This window comes from Neophocaena asiaeorientalis, unplaced genomic scaffold (assembly GCF_003031525.2).
Source record: "Neophocaena asiaeorientalis asiaeorientalis breed wild unplaced genomic scaffold, Neophocaena_asiaeorientalis_V1.1 scaffold43, whole genome shotgun sequence".
In the NCBI taxonomy this organism is placed as follows: domain Eukaryota; kingdom Metazoa; phylum Chordata; class Mammalia; order Artiodactyla; family Phocoenidae; genus Neophocaena; species Neophocaena asiaeorientalis.
In genome coordinates, this window is record NW_020173674.1 from 12434896 (window position 1) to 12440479 (window position 5584).

At 46.8% G+C, this 5584-nt stretch overlaps 1 pseudogene; it reads right to left on the reverse strand.

Moving 5' to 3' along the window:
* Positions 1-4509: 4509 nt before the first annotated feature.
* Positions 4510-4955, reverse strand: LOC112402027 (glutathione peroxidase 1 pseudogene; annotated as a pseudogene).
* Positions 4956-5584: the final 629 nt, after the last annotated feature.

Consider the following 5584-nt stretch of genomic DNA (forward strand, 5'->3'; position numbering starts at 1 on the left):
TACTTTAGTGGGGGAGGCTAAGTTCCTACTTGAGCATGTAGCCAGTGTAATTTGAGCCCACATAAATGACTTCCATTTGCATATGCTGGTTCTAGAAGCCAGGTGATGGAAGTGACACACAATGGTAAGGGATTCCATGGGGACCCAAATGCCCATGCCAGCAGGACCAGGGCATTCTCTCCCTGAAGATGGACCCAAGGGGATATCAAATTGTAATCCATTTCAGCATCACTTCCTCAGAAATGCCTCCTCCCTTCCCTTCCTCAAGTGCCATATTTACTGTAATATGCACACAGCACCCTCCACTTATGTTTTTAGCACTTGTCAAATTGAAGTTGAATAAATTTGTTGACTGTCTCTCTTCTCTGCTGGACTGTCAGCCCCCTGAGGATAGAAACCACATCTGTTGGCTCTTCTGTTCCAACTTAGGCATCTTATATGATGTCAGAGCATAGTGAGCATTCAATAAATAATATTTCTCCACTCTTGAGCATAGCCAAGCTTCTCAAGTCATCTTTCTCCTTCACCACCCATTCAATCTTCTGCCTGCTCCCATCTGGTGACCCTAAATCATTCTGCTGGGGTTGCCGCCACCCGCACATTGCCGAATCCAATAGACACTCTCAGTCTTGATTTACTAGACCTTGGAGCACCTCTTGACATAGTTGACCACTCCCTTAGTCTTCAGATGCTTTCCTCTAATCACAATGCGATACCACTTCACACCCATTAGGATGGCTATTATGTTTAAAAAAAATTTTTTTTGAACAGAAAATAACGTGTTGGTGAGGGTATGGAAAAATTGGAACCCTTGTGCATTGGTGCAACTTCTGTGGAAAACAACAAGAAATTAATCATAGAATTACCATATAATCCAGCAATTCCAATTCTGGGTATATATCCCCAAAATTTCAAAGCAGGGTCTCAAAGAGAGATTTGTACACCCATGTTCCTAGTAGCAGCATTCACGATAATCAAAAGGTAGAAGTGACCTAAAGTGTCCGTTGACAGGTGAATGGATAAACAACATGTGGTATATACATACAACAGAATATTCTTCAGTTCTAAAAAGGAAGGAAATTCTGGAAAATGCTATAATGTGGATGAACCTTGAGGACATTATGCTAAGTGAAACAAGCCAGTCACAAAAGGAAAAGTGCTGTATAATTTTACTTATATGAGGTCCCTAGGGTAGTCAAGGTCACAGAGGAAGAAAGTAGAATGGTGGTTGCCAGGAGCTGGGGGGAGAGGAGGGAATAAGGAGTTAGTTACTGTTTAATGTGTACAGGGTTACAGCTCTGATGGAAAAAGTTCTGAAGAGGGATGGTGGTAATGATTGCAGAACCATAAGGATGTATTTAATTCTGTTAAAGTACTTAACAGAACTGTACACTTAAAAATGGTTAAAATGGTCAATTTTATGTTATGTATTTTTGCCACAATTTTTTAAATGCTTTCTCTCTAAGCTTCTAGTATACTTCCTGCTTCTGGTTTCTCTTTTCCTACCTCCATGGCCACTTCTCAGTCTCCTAGTCAATTCCTTCTCTACCTAAATGAGAAATGTTGGAGACCTTCTTTTCTTTCTTCCTTCCTTCAGCAAGTATTTGAGTGTCTACTCTGTATTGGGAATCAACAGAGACAAAAGACACAAAGTTTCTCCTTATGGAACATCTATTCTTACTGGATAGAAGATGATCCAATGAACAAATAAACAAGCAAATATGTAGTACGTTAGATCCGGGGTCCCCAACGCCTGGGCCATGGACTAGTACTGGTCCGTGGCCTGTTAGGAACCGGGCCACACAGCAGGAGGTGAGCAGTGGGTGAGCGAGTGCAGCTTCATCTGTGTTTACAGCCGCTCCCCATCACTCGCATCACAGCCTGAGCTCCGCCTTCTGTCAGATCAGCCGCGGCATTAGATTCTCATAGGAGCGTGAACACTGCTGTGAACTGCGCATGCGAGGGATCTAGGTTGCGTACTCCTTATGAGAATCTAATGCCTGATGACCTGAGGCGGAGCTGAGGCGGTGATGCCAGCACTGGGGAACGGCTGCAAATACAGATTATCATTAGCAGAGACGTGACTGCACAGAGACCACAATAAATCAACTGCTTGCAGACTCCTATCAAACCCTATCAGTGAGTGGCAAGTGAAAACAAGCTCAGGGCTCCCACTGATTCTGCAGTGTGGTGAGTTGTATAATTAGTTCATTATATATTACAAGGTAATAATCATAGAAATAAAGTGCACGATAAAGGTAATGCGCTTGAATCACCCCTAAACAATTGCCCCCCCGCCCCCGGTCTGTGGAAAAATTGTCTTCCACGAAACCGGTTCCTGGTGCCAGAAAGGTTGGGGACCACTGCGTCAGATGGTCTTAAGAGCTACAGAAAAAAACAAAGCAGGTTAAGGGAGATTGGAAGAGCCAAGGTGTGGCGGCGGGCTGCTGTTTTTTAGGGCTGGTCTGATAAGGTTACATCTGAGCCGTGAACTGAAGGTAGTGGAAGAGAAAGCAATGTTATTATATGGGAGGGTTTTCTAAACAGATCACAAGGCCCTGAGGCAGAAGAGAGTCTAAGGTGTTTGAAGAATATCAATGAGGCCATGGCGACTGGAGCAGAATGAGATGGGGCAGAGTATATACTCTGAGAGGCAGTGAGGTGGAGACACAGGTCAGAAAGAGCCTGGCAGACAGTTTTCTCGAGTGAGATGGGAAGTGAATAGAGGGGGCAGAGGAACGACATAATGTGACCTACGCTCTAACAGGACCTCCCTGGCTGCTGTGCTGAGAACAGATTGTAGGAGGGAAGAGTGGAAGTGGGGCGCTACTGCAACAATCTAGGTGAGAGAAGAAGGCAGCTCAGACCAGAGAGGCAGTTGTGGACATAATAAAAAGTGGAAAATTGTGAAGATCTCCTGATGGGAGGGTCTGTTGACAGACCGGGTATGGGAGGTGAGAAAAAGAGGAGTGACCAGATGATTCAAAGTTTAGGGCCTGAGTGCCAAGAAAAATGGAGTTGTCGTTTATAGAGTTGGAAAAGACTGTTATGAGGAAATTTAGGGTGAAAATCAGGGTTGGGTTTTGGACATTTGGTTTGAGATATCTATTAGATATCTAAGTGGAGATGTTGAATAGGCAATTGGAACATGCATCTGGAGTTTAGCATAGACACAGAATTTCAAGGTCAAGTCCTGGGTTGTCCTTCCTCATCCTTTTAAGTCTCTCTCTAAGTAACCTTATCCATTTCCTTGGCTTTCAATACCCCCTATAGGCTCCATCGATTTTAACCTGTACGATCACACAGAACCCCGTGTTACAGTTCCCTGAGCTTGGTTTTATGCTCTGCTGTCACCATCTTGAAATTCTTAATAATTTTTGGACAAAGGGACCTGCATTTTCACTTTGCACTGGGTTCTGCAGATTAAGGAACCTGTCCTGCTCCCAAATGTGTAACTTTATTTTGGATTTCTCTTTTGAGCACTTTGTCTCATATGCCCAACTGTCTACTTGACGTCTCCACTTGGATAATGTAAAGAGATCTCAAAACTAACATATCCAAAACTAAACTCTTAACCTTCTCTAATCTGCACTCATTCGTTCTTGCCCACCATTCCAATCAGAAACCAGAGAACCATACTTTCCTTTCTTTCCCCATTCTCCCTCCCCCATTCTCCCTCCCCCATTCTCCCTCCCCCATCCAACCCAAGCCATACAGATTGTACTTCAAAAATATGTTTCAAATTAATCCACTTTTTTCCACTTCCACTGCTCCTAGCCTGGTCCAAGCAATGATCATTTCTTATCTGGACTACTGTAGAAACTCCTGGCTGGTGTCTCCACCTCACAAGTCTTGCCCCTTCTCCAACATGAAAAAATGGTTTACTTTTCACATAGCAGCCTAAGGGGTCTTTTAAAATAAACCACAATGTGATTATACCATGCCCCTGCTTCAACCTTCCAATGGTTCCCGTTGCATTAGAACAAAACCTAAATCCTGCGAGCCGCTGTGTGAACTGAGCTCCCACCACCTCATCATCTCTCCTTTGCCCCATTCACCCCTCCCTCACCCCAGAAAATGGCACAGTGGCATTTCAGTTCCCAATGCTCTGACCTCTCCTCTGCCTTAGGATGTATGTTTTGTCTGCCTACAAACCAACGGCCCCCAACTCCCTCCAGCTTTTGCGGTGGGGTGGGAGGAGGGGGGGTTGTTTGTTTTTTGTTTGTTTGTTTGTCTTTGCCTAACTCTTTTTTTTTTTTTTTCTGCTGATACTCATCACTTTATTAGTGCAGAACTGTGGTCTGGGAAAGGGGAGCCTGGGATGAACAGGACCAGCACCCATCTTGGGGGATTTTCCTGGACATCAGGGGTTCCTCCATGCACGTTTAGAGGTAACACCTTCATAGATAAAATCCCCAGAGGGCAGCGTTGTGACTGCCAAGCAGCAGGGGTAGGAGGGGTGCCCTGGGCACAGCTGGGCCCTGGGACAGTCAGGCTCCACGTGGATGGTCAGAATGCAGCGGCTATACCTGTGCCCAGGCACATGGCCCAGGCCACTTCTTTGCCACACACCAGAGACCAGGTGATGAACCTGGGGTCGGTCCTGAGGGCAGTGGCGGCGACACTGGGCGTGGGCAGAGCCTCGCAAAGGAAGACAAAGAGCGGGTACGCCTGCGAGCCATTCATCTCACGCTTCTCCACTTCTCGAAGAGCATGAAGTTGGGCTCGAACCTGTTGCCTGGTCCGACGTACTTGAGGCAATTCAGGATCTCGTTCGGCGTGTTTCCCTGATGCCCAAACCGGTTGCACGCGAAGCTGAGCACGACCAGGCCTCGGGGCCCGAGGCGCCACCTCAGCGCTTTCACCTGTGTGTCATCCTGGACCGCTGTGCCTCCGAGCGATGCCAAGTCCTCAGTGAGCAGGGCCCTGCCCCGCAGGGCAGGTCCACGCGGCATGGGTGTTGGAGAGGAGAGGAGAGGGGAGAGCTGTGAACTAGAAGCGCCTGTTTTTGCATCTTACTCATCTGACAGGTCTCAGCTCAAATATCACATTTTTAAAGAAGCTTCTGTGTTCGGCTAAGTTCCCCAGAAAATGAAACCCAGGGCAAAAAGCTGCTGGGCTCTTCTTTTAATAGGGAAGACGAGCCCAGGGAGCAGGAAGGAAGAATTGGGAGAGAAGCAGGGAAAGAGGAAGAGACAGTGTGTGGATATGCTGGCCATCTCCAAATGCAACCGATCTCTTAATCTGCAGGACCACAGCCCCACGAAGGCTTGGGACCATCCTCCAGAGGCAGGCAAAGGGGAGATATTATCCTCTGGCTCCTACCTCCCAGCGCTCAAAGGTTCAGCCCTGGGATGTTAACTCCCCTGTATTTCTAGGCTGCATGTGGGCATTGGGTGCTGAGAAGCCTCCTGGTGGTTCCAACAGGGTGACACCAGAGCAGGAAGCCAGAGAAGTGAGGTACAGAGCAGGAGCGGTATACTGTCAGGTTACACCTATGTGAAATCGTTGGCGCTACACAGAGCTACAACGAGAGACAAGTGAAGCTGAGAAGATTCAAAGTGGGGGAAAAATCTGAGACCTT